Source organism: Aplidium turbinatum, chromosome 5 (assembly GCF_918807975.1).
Source record: "Aplidium turbinatum chromosome 5, kaAplTurb1.1, whole genome shotgun sequence".
NCBI classification, from domain to species: Eukaryota; Metazoa; Chordata; class Ascidiacea; order Aplousobranchia; family Polyclinidae; genus Aplidium; species Aplidium turbinatum.
The window spans coordinates 18,558,790-18,572,656 of NC_137476.1; positions in this window are offsets into that span (position 1 = coordinate 18,558,790).

A 13,867-nucleotide genomic window follows, 5' to 3' on the forward strand; every position below is an offset into this window, starting at 1 on the left:
GTATATTCTATTGTACATTATTTTCTCAAGTACTTTTGAAATTGATAGTAATAAACTGATAGGTCGATAATTACTGCAGTCTTCTGCTTTCCCTTTTTTAAATACAGGTATTACTTTAGATGTTTTGAATGATGATATGAATTTGCCATTGGTTAAAGTGCCTCTGACAGGAAAATAAATTTGCTAAATTTACCTAAGATACCAAAGAGATGACACTAACAAACTTCCCTGACCAGCAAATCGTAAAAAATATCAACAGACTACTAAGTTACACGCTTGCAAACTTTCATTCACTTTCGGCAAATCTGGGACTATTCAATTGCGAAAATAAAAACGGCAACCTCTCTGTGACGTCATCATGGGTGGGAAGGATACATTCTTTCTCTGTGGTGAGTTGGTAAGGTATGGTACGACTGCTCCAAAACGTCAATGTGTGGGGCTCTATTGGTCTACTCTAAAGCATATGCAAAATGAGAATTACCGAAATGAAAAAGTCAACTTGTTATTAGCCTACTATCAGGTTTAGATCAAATAGATTGAGTTTATTTTTATCAAACAGCATCTTAATTCAATTGAAATTGCAGTTTTTCTAAACTCTTGTAGGGCTACAAGTTGAATAATTTTTTATTTGTCTTAATCTGGCTACAGCCATTTGTAGTGTAAAAGCAGTATCTCACAGACAGTGCACTTAATTTATGGTTGAGGTAATGCCTGGAAATTGCTGTTTATGTGACAAAGTCAGTGACAAAGATGTGTGCTATCTTTTCATGCTTTCAAACAAAGCAAGGTGCTTCTTCTTCTCTCGGTTGACTTGTAGTAGCTTAGATTGGTAATGCCTCCTCTTGCAGCCAAGGTACGGTAGTTGGGTCCAGTTGTCGAATATCAATGATTCCACTTGGGGGCCGTAAGATGGAACATTCGTGGAGTATGTGTTGCATTGTTTGTTCTACCGCTCCGCAGACACATATCGGCGAATTATGCAACTCCACCTAAACAGATTAGCTCCAGTGCAGCCAACGTCACATCTGATCCTGTTCAATGTAACCCATGCCTTTCTTGAGAGGTCTGCTCCAGGAGGGATGGAGAGTGCTGGTATAACTGAAAACTGGGGAGGGATATGTGGCAGCTCGTTCCATTCCTGGGCCCATGTCTCCATGCAACAAGGTGCTGAGAAGAAAATAGTCAAAGTTTTCTTCAAATATTCGAAAGTGGGATAGACCATACAAAACTAGTCGTATATGTTCTCTTCACTTCAATGGAGATGATTTTGTTAACACCACCAACCCGATTTGGATCTTCTTAGCAATGAGTGGCGTGCTGGGAACTGTAGGTGGTGCGTTTGCCACAAATGCGAGTCTATGTCCCAGCCCAATGAATGTGTATGTTGCCAAGAAGTGCCACAGACGAAGAACTTTTGAAGACACATCTAGCTGTGTTACCCATTTTACCGATTTTGAGGCACACTTACATCCTGCAGTTCTGAGGAATTTTTTTATGAGGAGCAGGAAGAACTGGAGAAAAAGCAATAAACCGAAAGGAGAAAACGGAGACCTATCAAAAGAGTAAGGATGCTACATTAGGCTAAAAATACCCTAAACACTAAAAAATGCACACTAAACGAAGTGATTTTATTTCCTTGCAGGCAGTATCGGTAATTAGTCGCTTACAGGCATGTTCAGTTCAGTTGTTTTTTATTTCTGACCATCATATCAAAAATAATACACGTCAACATAGCAAAGGTCGAGAAAAAGGTAGAAGCGACAAAACGCGAACGTTAAAACGTGCTTGTGACCGAAGTAAGTTATTGAGTTGAGAAATTTGGCACGGTCGCAACACCTTCATGTATTGGAGTGGATAGCCTACTACAAGGTGGTGCTCTCGGAAGCAACAATCGGATTGTGCTGCCGTCATGTATTGTTTGGCGAATCCGAAACAATTTTCAAGTCCAGATGGCCGTTACACCGGATTTCAATGGCCAACTGAAGGCACATTATGACAAAGAGATAGAGAACTTTTATTTATTTATGAATAGGCTAGTGATGAATTAAATATGAATGATGATTGATACGATTTCTTCATTTTTCACTTCAAGTATATTTTAGGTTTTGTAGGAACGTATCCAGTACAGTTTTATTAAACTGCAAAAAACAATTAATCTTCAAAAAAAGCAACCGCTTGTACCAACTCCGACCAAACTGTGATCCACCAATTACATCTAGGAAGCATTTGTTTTATCCGTCGCTAACGACACCCACCCAGGATGACGTAATACCACCAAAGTCGTCCCAGAGCAGTGAAATATGGAGTTTCGCCTGTGGTGGCGCTGCGGAACTGTCGTTTTGTATAAATTTCGCCCTAACCAGTCGAGCTTCAAGGTTAAGATTAAAAAGTTCGCTAAGCATAATTCTGCGCTAGAAAATGCTTAGAAAAGTTACTATACTTGGGTCCAACCTGTCAGGGGCACTTTAAGGATAGGTTAAATATATGTGCAAGTGCAGTAAGTATACTGTCTGGGGTAGCTTTTATAATTTTTGTTGGTATTTCATCAATGCCACAACTTAGTTTGGATTGAAAGGAAAAGAGAATTTGCTTAATTTCAAGAGTGGTGGTGGGCTGTAAAAAAATTGATTTACTAATAGGATTGGAAAGGTATTCTGAAAATTGTGAAGTTTTGTTTGGGATTTTATCAACTAGCTTTGAGGCAATTGAAGAAAAATATTCATTAAAGTAGTCAGCTTTATCTTTGTTGTGAGTTAAGATTTTATCTCCAGCAGCCAGACGGGACCATTTGTTGCACTTGCTTCTCCCTAATAGCTGATTTAAAACACTCCAGGTGCTTTTAAGATCATTTTTGTGTTTTAACAGAGCAATTTTGAAATGAATTTGCTTTTTGAGTTTCAGTGATCTAACATAAAAGTTTCTCAGAGCAAATTGTACCGGGATTTATTTATTTCAGATGATTTTCTAATGTACTTTTTATATGCAAGTTGTTTTTTTCTATGAAGTTCACAGAGTTCAGCATCATACCAACATTGGGTTTTCGTGTGTTTTACTGATTTGACAGGAAAACTATTTTTAAATAATTCGGGGTAATTGTTAAAAAACCTATTGTAAGCTGCATCAGTGTTAGTTTCTTCCATTATATTTTTAGTGTTAAACTCTGATAGTCTTTTAACAAAATTACAGATGTTTGTGTTACTAAAGCACCTTTTCTCTTTGAAGTGGGAAAATTCTTGAATTAAACCTAATTGAGAGCATTGTATTACAGGCAGATGGTCAGCAATGCAGTCAACTATTATACCAGCATTTGTTTTGGCATTATAGACATTTGTCCATATGTGATCAATAGCTGTGGAACTGGATGAAGTAATTCTAGTTGGTTTAGTTATCAATGGATGGAAAGATGGCGGATACTGTCAAACATGAGATGATTGAAGACTTAGGGAGCATGGCTGAACGAATGGGGCTGACTGGTAATGAGAAGTCTCAGTTTGTGATGGAAGAGTATCACAAGATAATGGACCAAAAAGCTCAGCGAGAAGCTGACGAAAGAGAAGATAGAAGAGCTGATCGTGAAATAAGGAAAGCAGAACTTGAAGCTGAAGAAAAGCAAGCACAACGAGAAGCTGAAGAAAAACGAGCACAGCGTGAAGCTGATGCAGAAGAAAAGCGGGCGCAGCGCGAAGCCAAAGAGAAGCGGGCACAGCGCGAAGCAGAAGCCGAAGAGAATCGGGCGCAACGCGAAGCAGAAGCTGAAGAAAGAAGAGCGCAATATGAATTGGAAAAGTTAAAACTTGAATTAGAAAGTCAAAAGCTGGACATTGGTGAGCTATCTAATTCTACTAATGATAATGCTCGAGATGTTATTGTGGCGCAAGTCAGACGTCCAGATTTGCCATCATTTGTTGATAAAAAAGATGAGTTGGATAGTTATTTGTTAAGATTTGAAAAATATGCTACAATAACCAAATTGGAGAAGTCGACGTGGGCTACCCAGCTAAGCATGTTATTATCGGGACAAGCTCTTGATGTATATTCAAGACTTTCGCAAGAAGAGGCCATGAACTACGACAGATTGAAGTTAGCTCTGTTAAAGCGATACAATTTTACCGAGCATGGATACCGTCAAAGATTCCGTGAGGCAAAGCCTGAACAACACGAAAGCCCAGGTCAATTTATTGAACGTTTAAGAAACCTTTTGTTAAAATGGTTTGAACTTTCGGGGGCCGACCAATCATTGGACGGATTGGCAAACCTTATAGTTAAGGAACAATTCACAGATTCATGTTCAAAAGATCTGTCTGTTTATTTAATGGAAAGAAGTCCGAAGACTCTAGAAGAAATAGCCAGTGTGGCGGAACAATACTTAGTTGCTCATGATGAGAAGTTGTCGACCGAAGAGACGTTGTCATGCGATAATGACGAGGAACAATTAAATAATTTTGAAGGAGGTGCTGTTCCAAGAGAAGTACGTTGTTTTAATTGTAATGGCTTAGGTCATAAGGCTGTTAACTGCCGGAAGAAGACTAACAGAAATCATCAGGAATCGAGGAAGTGGTGCAATCGTTGCAATAGGCAAGGACATGAAGCGAAGGAATGCAAGGACAAGTCGTTTTCCCTATCCAATCAGTCTGGAAAAGATAAAGACACGGAGGTTTATCGAGGTGGTTGTGCGATAATGATTCATGAACCAGCGTTTGACGAGGAGAGACCGGATGAAGATGATTGCGAAAAGATAATACCTGAAGATTACCTGCCAGTAGTGGATGGAAAAGTTGGAAACAAAAAGGTAAAAGTTTTACGTGATTCTGGTTCTACGGGTATAATGGTGAGGAGAGATTTAGTTAAAGACAGTCAGTTAACGGGAAAAACTGGAATTGTGATGTCGATAAATAACACTTCAATCCAAGGACCGTTAGCGAAGATATATATCGAAACTCCGTATTGTAGTGGGACTGTGAAAGCGTTATGTTTCCAAAACTCTTTAGTTGATCTTATAATCGGAAATGTTATTGAGAGAAATTCTGAAGTTACTTGTTATTCTTGTGGCAAGAATGGTCACTTTGCTCGAGATTGTTCTGCAGATAATCAGCGACGATCTCACGGTCATGGATACAATGAGCGCGAAGAACCGAGGAGAAGAGGCAGGCGACGACCATTTGGAGTTTGCTATAGACGCGGTAGACGCGGACACTTCGCCAGGGAGTGCGTTGCTGACGGCGGACATTCGGAAAGCAGACGTTGCCGTGACAACCACTGCTACCGATGTGGAGAGATTGGACACATAGCCAGGAGCTGCCCTTTTGATGAAAAGGCTTGCTACAATTGTCATAAAAAAGGTCATCTCGCCAAGGACTGTCCGGAGAGGAGGTGTTTCCGATGTAGGAAGATGGGTCATCTCGCTCGCCGATGCACTGAAGTTGCTGAGGACGTTGGAAACTTTCGCAGAAAACGTGACTATTGTTTTGAGAAAAGCTATCGTTGGTAGATCATGCAACGATGGACTTATGAGAATTGATTATTGAGTAATTAATTGTTTTGTGGTGTGTTTTGTATTGATTGTGTTGTTATATTGCTTGCAACAATATTCTAAGGGGGGGCGTATGTCACAATCAATGTGCAATGCCTCGCGATGGCTTGCTTTGTATCTTCAACGAGCGTGTTGTTTTGGTTGTAGAATTCTGGTGCGATGTGTTATTATCGGTTATGACCTGAAGTAACCTCTGATTACGAAATCTGTATTATGTAAAATGTGTTTTCTGGAATCATTTTCCCTACGTGACATTCTAGAGACTTCTGTTGTTTACATTTAAATGCTGCTTGATAGAACAATGGTTCTTCATGATGTAACCTTACGTAACCTTCTCGAAGTTACTGGACTGAACAACCAACTATAAATAGTGGTGTAGTTTGTGTAATGTTTATTATTATTATGAGTTGATTATGGGAGTTGTGCTATGAGTTGTGGATTCGTAGTTGATGCAGAAATTATTGGTGATTGAGACTTGAAGTAATTGAATACAAGTAGATGAGAATTGGTGCTGATATAAATTGTGTTCGAATTTAGAGCTATTTGAGAAGCCGTTCGTTAAAGTTCTTCAAGAAGTCAGATTATCATTTCACTAGTAGAATTATTCGACGTTTAATTGACTGCTTTTCGGTTTGACCCATTAAACTACGTCATTGAACCTTTCCAAGTCTTTTTCCTGGTAAGAGATAGAAAGAAATCGTGACAAACAATAATTCCAGTACAGTATGACGCAATAATGACGTCATCAAGGGAATAACCAGAAGAGCAGTTACCAGGGGTGAATTTCCCTTTTGGTCATGCCACTTTAAAATTTAAAATAATATGTAGGCCTAATTATGATTTACAAATCAAATTAATACACGACCCCAGATGATGCAATGTCAGAGTCTTAACAATGTTAATTCAAGATGAAAAAACTAGCGGTTTTCGATGTTAAATTCCTACCATACGTAATTTGATGTTAAAAAAATTCGTGTACGACAAGTTTTTTCAAGTTGCAAGATAAAGTTTAGAAAGTCAAAAGCATTTCTTGAATGATCAGTGTGGATTGGAGATGAAACGTCAGAGAGGATTGGATATTTTGTGGTCGAATTGCATGTTTCGTACTCGCATGAACAAAGACTTGTGCATTGTATGGATTCAATATGCAAAATTCCGAAAAATATTTCGGGAAAATATTTTTATAGACGCTTAATTGAAGGCGTCTATAAACGTTAAAATCTCTATTTATTTTTAAATACGTAAGACATTTCCCCCATTTTTAAACCATTCTGCTCGCGTTTTCTTCGTCTGCCCCACCACGAGCTTGCCATCCCTGGAAAGGAAATTTAATTCTGAACACGATTCAAAAATAAAATTCCGAAAAATATTTCGGGAAAATATTTTTATAGTCGTTTTTGTGATGCTTACTTTTCTTGCCATATCGCTTATAGTAGTTTTAATAGAAACAATTTTTTGTCTAAATTTTCGCAATTGCAGTTGCTTTGTCTTTGACAAGTCGAGTTTTTTATTTAAATTTCTGTGTTCACTGTTCATTTGGCTATGGAAAAAATATAACATTTGCTTTGATGTGGTAAGGAGAAGTGATTTTATCAGTTTCCGAATGTTGCTGCTTTCATCGCATTGTTTACCACGCAATTTTTTACGGATCATTTTTTTAGGCGGATCGCGCAAAATTATTCTGCCAGAATGACGCTGGTGTAGGGACGCGAAACTCCGCTTATCCGCCAACACTAGAAGGGTCACTGCACAATTTAAGTAGATACGCAGTCTCATCGAACAGCACCATCAATTTTGAACATATGAATGTATTGTCACTAAAGAATGGCAACAACGTTCTAATAAAGTAATAAATGTATCAAAACGCTTATATGACATTTATTAATAAACTGACATAGGCCTATGCATATTGTATGCTACAGGCTATATAAAGCTATGTTGCATACATTTCACATACCAGAGCATTATAAACAATATTTACATATCAAACATTGTCATGTACATAACATAAGTAAACAATTACACAATGTATAATAAATATGGCTCTTCTATAATCAAGCAACCTCTTCTCAATATATATTTAATGATTGCTTACAGTTAGTTTTTTGAAGGTAGTTTTTGAATTTTTCGCGATGAACTGGCAACCAAATCTTTTTTAATGTCTTCAAAACGTTAAGTTCATTCTTTGCGACACAATTGAAAGCAGTTTCTACAATCATTTTAAAGCTTGCATGACCAGAATCACACTTTAAAGATACGATGACAAGAAGGTAATTAAACTGAGACACTGCGCATTCCGTGAGAGCGCAAACAAAAATATTACGTTGATTTCCAATAGTGAACAGTCCTCCTTTTAAATTCCTTTTAATTTTCTACTCTAACACTCTAATAACACAGCATAATAATGGTGCACTGCAAGAGAGGTTACAATAAAACATAGTTCTGTTGGCTTGGATAAACCACCACGATCAGCTAAAGCAAGAAGCTTGCAACACTCATTGCTTTCTTCCACTAAAGTGTCATCTTGACCGGCAACGAGAAGTTCCTTGCAAGCATTACATTTCCTACGAGGACAAATGCTTCTGTCAATATACCCAGCAACATAGTATGCCACATTCATGTCAGATGTGGATAGGTCATCTAATGTCACAATCCTAAAAAAATCAACCAGCCAAGTTACTGACAATGCAACTTTTGTTGCTGTAATTGCTGGGAAATTTAAGGATGACAATTTGGCTCCAGCTAGCAAAGCTTCTTGTTGAAGTAAAGACAGCATCATCTTGTATTTTATTACCTGAAACATTGAGTAAATGTAGTATCTATCTAAGAAGCTTCAACTAATTTCGGCATAAGCATAATTTTTGGGTAATGACAGTACTTTATGAAGATAATGTGTTCTAATATGTATATTTTTTCTTTGTAATCAGTCATACAAATTTTGGAGGTAACATGCCAGAAAGCTTCAGTCTCCACATATAATTAAACAATTAAGAATAAACAAATATACTTCTTCATGTGTGCCTTTTCAGCAAAATGTTATATAATATTTATGTGAAGTTGCTCTAACCTTTAAACTGAGGTTTCACAAACATCACTTTCCACAAATTCTCCACCATTTTGATAAATCGAGCGGTTTCAAGAAAAGATGGGTGATCCTCAGCATAAAATTCCAATCCTCGACTAGTTGATTCATGGAAAATGTCTTAAAATGTGTCATATGTTTAAGAGTTAATACATTGCAACTTTCAAGAACACTGAAGTTAATGTAAATGACAGTCATGCAAAATTGATAAGCAAGCATATTTCTTTATATTGCAAACAAGCATATTAGATTACAATATAAAATAGACAAAACCGGATAATTGCATAGTCCAATTGTCAAATTTTTTATGATACATGCGATTATCCAATTGTGTTATGGCTTAGTATTCAAGAATCTCATGCGATAAAACGGTTTGTGTATTTAACCAAGATATATATTGAACCATAGGCATAAGAAGCCGAGCAACGTTATCAAGTTTAGCATATTTAAAAATTATTATATTTACAAAAACACAAAACTACGCAACAATTAAATATCGAACGTTTTCGACATCACAAGATGTCCTCTTCAGGAATAACATACATACAACTTCAGGAATAACATACATAAAGTTGTATGTATGTTATTCCTGAAGAGGACATCTTGTGATGTCGAAAACGTTCGATATTTAATTGTTGCGTAGTTTTGTGTTTTTGTAAATATAATAATCTTTAAATATGCTAAACTTGATAACGTTGCTCGGCTTCGTATGCCTATGGTTTAACAAGACAAACTCTCTACCGAAGCTGTATCAAGATATATATGTGATAAATCAATTTTATCTGCACAAGTCAAAATTTTAGTTTACGATTAACAAAACAAAATAAAACAAAGTAACTTCAGTTACTTAGATTAACAAAAAATACTGTAAACATACTTTTTGACTTACTGAGAGCATGTGTCAGAAAAACATGGCTTGCATGAGTGTTCCAAAATGTGTTCAAAGCAAGAAGTTGGAATATCAAAATCAATCAATCAACTTCCAATTTTTTCATGGTATTGCTCGCACCCATGTTTCCTCAGTTCAACATCATTGGGAAATTTGAACAGAGAAGTTTTAACCTCGCTACTTGATTTATATCCAGTTGTACATCCGGGTACATAGCAAGTGTTAACCATTTTATGAATTAATGGTCAAATGCATTATATAGTTATACATAAATAGTACTAAAAGTATAAGAATGATTAGTACGTTAAAACTACAGAATTAACTATGACATCAATACCTTGCCTAGGTTTTATGTGTGAAGCATTTTCTGGTATAAAAACTGTTTTATTTGAGACAAGTGACAGATTTTACATAAATAAAACAATTAAAAAGTATATGGGTAATCCACTTAGTTTTCATTCTGCTAATAACAGGATTTCTGCTTTATTTAGAATTTTACACAATTTTAGAATTTTACAATTTTTACACTTTACAATTTTTACACAATAGAATTTAGAATTTTACACAATTTGCCTTAACATTATAGCGTACGTGAACAATGAACATCAAGTCTTGTGCAACATCATAACATTTGATGCATTCCTTCGGAAATATGTTTTTTCTTTTGTTGGAAGATGTGAAGTATCGTCTAACTCTATTGTTGCCTCCTTGATGAGGTCCGACTGCCATCGTAAATCAAATTACCGTCTTCAGTATAATAATTCTATGTATTCTATTATTTAGTTTTGATGGCTGCCATGTCATCTGATTGTTTTTATCGTTCTGAATACTTTCAGTTCTTCTAACTTGTAACACTACCGTACCATTGTCTGTAAACTTGTAACAGTTGATAGCATATTTAGTGAGATTTTGTGCATTTGCAGTTTGTGTATTATTCGTTGTTTTTCGTTGTTGTTGTTCGATGTTTGCAGTTTGTGTATTATTTCGTTGTTTTGGATATGGACAGCTTTGTCTGATGCAAATAAATATTATTATTATTTGAACAAATGAATAATATTTATTACCTACATTACATGACATCTAATAATATTTATTACCTACATGACATGACATCTAAGGTTTAACAAATACCAACATACCTTCAATGTCATCATTATTATAAACTAATTGACTACTGTCACTGACTGACTAAAATATAGAGCAGACTATAAGACTAAAGAAAAGTTTGAAAATAGTCTCCACTGCTAAACTGTGAACTGGTTTGAAGTGCAATAGTCACATCAACAAATTGTTGCCACAGTTGATACCTATATGATATATCCCACACCAAATTAACGTGTTAGGCTTTACTAGTGAATGCTACAGTCCATAAGCAAAAGGTGGCCATAGATTCAATGCAGACATTATAAACTGAACTGAACTATAACTTGTTTTAGCAAAGTCCAAAGCCAACCAAACTATAAGCCTGCCTTGGGCTAACGTACTTCTCAAAAGCACTTTAACAAATTTGTATAGTTCAATCAATCAATCAATCAATGTTTTATTTGTCAGTAACAGGAACATAGGTACATGTTTGAAATATGCAATATACACAGTACAAAAGTTACACAAGTTCCCATACCGACAGGGAGACAACGAGACGACCATACGGTCTACTAGTCAATTGCCACCCTACGAAAATTACGATTTTGCCATTTAAAATAAGCTTACAAGAGAAAAAAAATAATTGAAACGTTCCCGCGCTTCAACAACAGCATAATAACAATAACAGCATAGTTAACAACTTATTTCCTTTAACTTCTCCAAATTGAAGTACCACAGCAACAATCTGTTGGTTACTTCTCACTTGCAGATATGCTGCACGCTAGCTTACTGCTAATCACTAAAAGGAAGTATCCTGAAACTAGCCCTTCTAGTGTTCGGATAAGGAAAAAAACGGATGAGGCTTCGTATCCCGTAATATAAAGCCCTAGGTGGTGTGATTAACAATTGCATTTCAATCGTCAAAAATTGTTCTTTGCTTAAATTGTATAATGAAACGATACCTGGATTTAGGAGCCTATATACCGTATAATATTGTAATTATCGTATATCATATAAAACAATGAAAACTATTAATACTACAAAAAGTGCTCAATGCCAAGCAAAAAGGCAAAGCAGAGCGAATTAAATCAAATATAGTTATTACTATCTGAAGCCTTTACAAATTGTTTCACCTAACGGATCATCAGAAGGTCTTATTCAAATAGAATCAATTTGAATAAGACCTTCTGATGATCCGTTAGGTGAAACAATTTGTAAAGGCTTCAGATAGTACGGTAATAACTATATTTGATATGTATCATATATGTTAAATTCCACCTCTAAAAACATCAAAGGCCTATTATTTTTATTTTGCTTGTTTATTTCTCAATTTTACTCTATTTAATTGTATTGTTAATTGATATGTTCACGTTGAGTCAGTTCCTGAACACTGCTTAAAATGACAAGTCTCCTGGAAAGTCAGTCTTAACCATTTCTTTATGATATCACAATATACGGTAAATCTTTCGTATTTGTGACTTTTGCAACACTGTAGGCTACTGTACTTAATTTTTTTATTCATTTGGTTCAATCATTTTGTTCTTGGCTGCATAGCCAAGTGGTGAGAGCCCTGGTTTGAAAGGGTGCCGGCTCTACACCCCTCAAGAGCTTTAAGAGTGTGTCTTCACTTCACAAGGTATTTAAAGGCATGCTATCGATTGTGGAGTGGCATGCTATAGCCCTTGATTTTTCATGATTATAAACAGTGTGAGAAAAATGCCTACAGCTCTCCTAAAGGCTATGGCGTACTGAACTGAACTTTGCTATTGTCATTATAATCAATAATAAGCAAATTGTGACCATCAATAAGCAAATTGTGACCACATTACACAATACGTGTGGAAAATATAAAATTTGCTAATTAGAAAATTTAGCTTTTATAGTCATAGTTGGTATCAAAATTGATTCATATTTTTTATTTGACATAAACTTGAGTATTGGTATTAGTAAGGCTGCGATTTTTACCTTTTTTGACGGCAATACCGCTCGACACACGCCGTCACTAATCGGCAAACGCTGTGCCTTATGGAAAAAAATAACAGAGAGAACGTCAAGTCAGGTCGAGGAACAATTGGGGGGGGAGGAGCAATAGCATCACATGATGCAATTATAAAAGTGCCGACTTACGTAAATTTCCTGCGCCAGGTACTTCAAGGCAATGCCTAGAAGTGACGTTTCACGCGAGAAATTCCCAAGGCGTCCGCGACTCTGCGCCGTCAATTTTTATACTGCTGGAATATGCTTTGGTCGAAGTTCTTAACGCCTGGCATCAAACATTTTGCCACACACGTTTCGTGCTATTCGACACAACGGGTTTCTTTTATAGATGAAATAACCAAAATAGACTACCGTACTATTAGTTGTCAACATCTATGCCAGTTTGTATTTCGTCGTATGAGCCAATTAACAAAATTGACTCTGTGGGATACTTTTTACGCAAGTTTTTTTACATCTAGAAAATAGCCTAGTTTCCGACTAGATGTTCAGAATCAGAAATACAGATGAGTAAGGCCGTTATGCATGTCCGGTAGGTAGGCCTACACAACTTAGCGCTTGATACTGGTTTGCAATACCTACCTTAATCAGCGTGCTATTTAAAACTTAAGTGAGTGACTCTGACGTACCTCCACACAACTTGTGCGGTAATGCACGGCCAAATGCTTATCTTACTCTTGTGATGTCATAGTACTATTCGACAAACAAACGCAGATTTTTTGGTCTTTCGGCAAGAAAGAAAAAAATGCTGCCCTTGATATAAGTATAAAACATGTGAATTTAAGTTTTATCCCCATTTTTTTTATGCATGAAGCAAATTGAAACCGTTATAATCATATCAAGCAGTTATATTATATATCTGAAACTTTGTAATCTATATTATGTTTTTAGATTCTCGAGGTCTTAAAATGTCTGTTTAGCAATTTGCAGTCATACGCTGAGAAAGTAGAAATATGATAAGAAATTGGGCAAAATCGCTGAAGCAGAACAGGTAATAATGGCAATTTTTCAAATGACCCTTTGTCTTGGATCCTTGGTCCCTTGCTTTTTCTTCTTTATGTGAATGATCTTCCAAATGCATCTTCTTTTTTAACTACACTTTTTGCTGATGACTCAAACTTTCATGTCAGATAAATGCCTGTCGTCTCTCCAAAAAAATGTCAATAGAGAAATAGGAAACATTGATGTGTAGATGAAATCCAATAAACTTTCATTAAATTATAGTAAAACTACTTATATGATCCTCTGCAACAAAAAAAGGGCAGCAGAAAATTTTAGTCTGTCCATT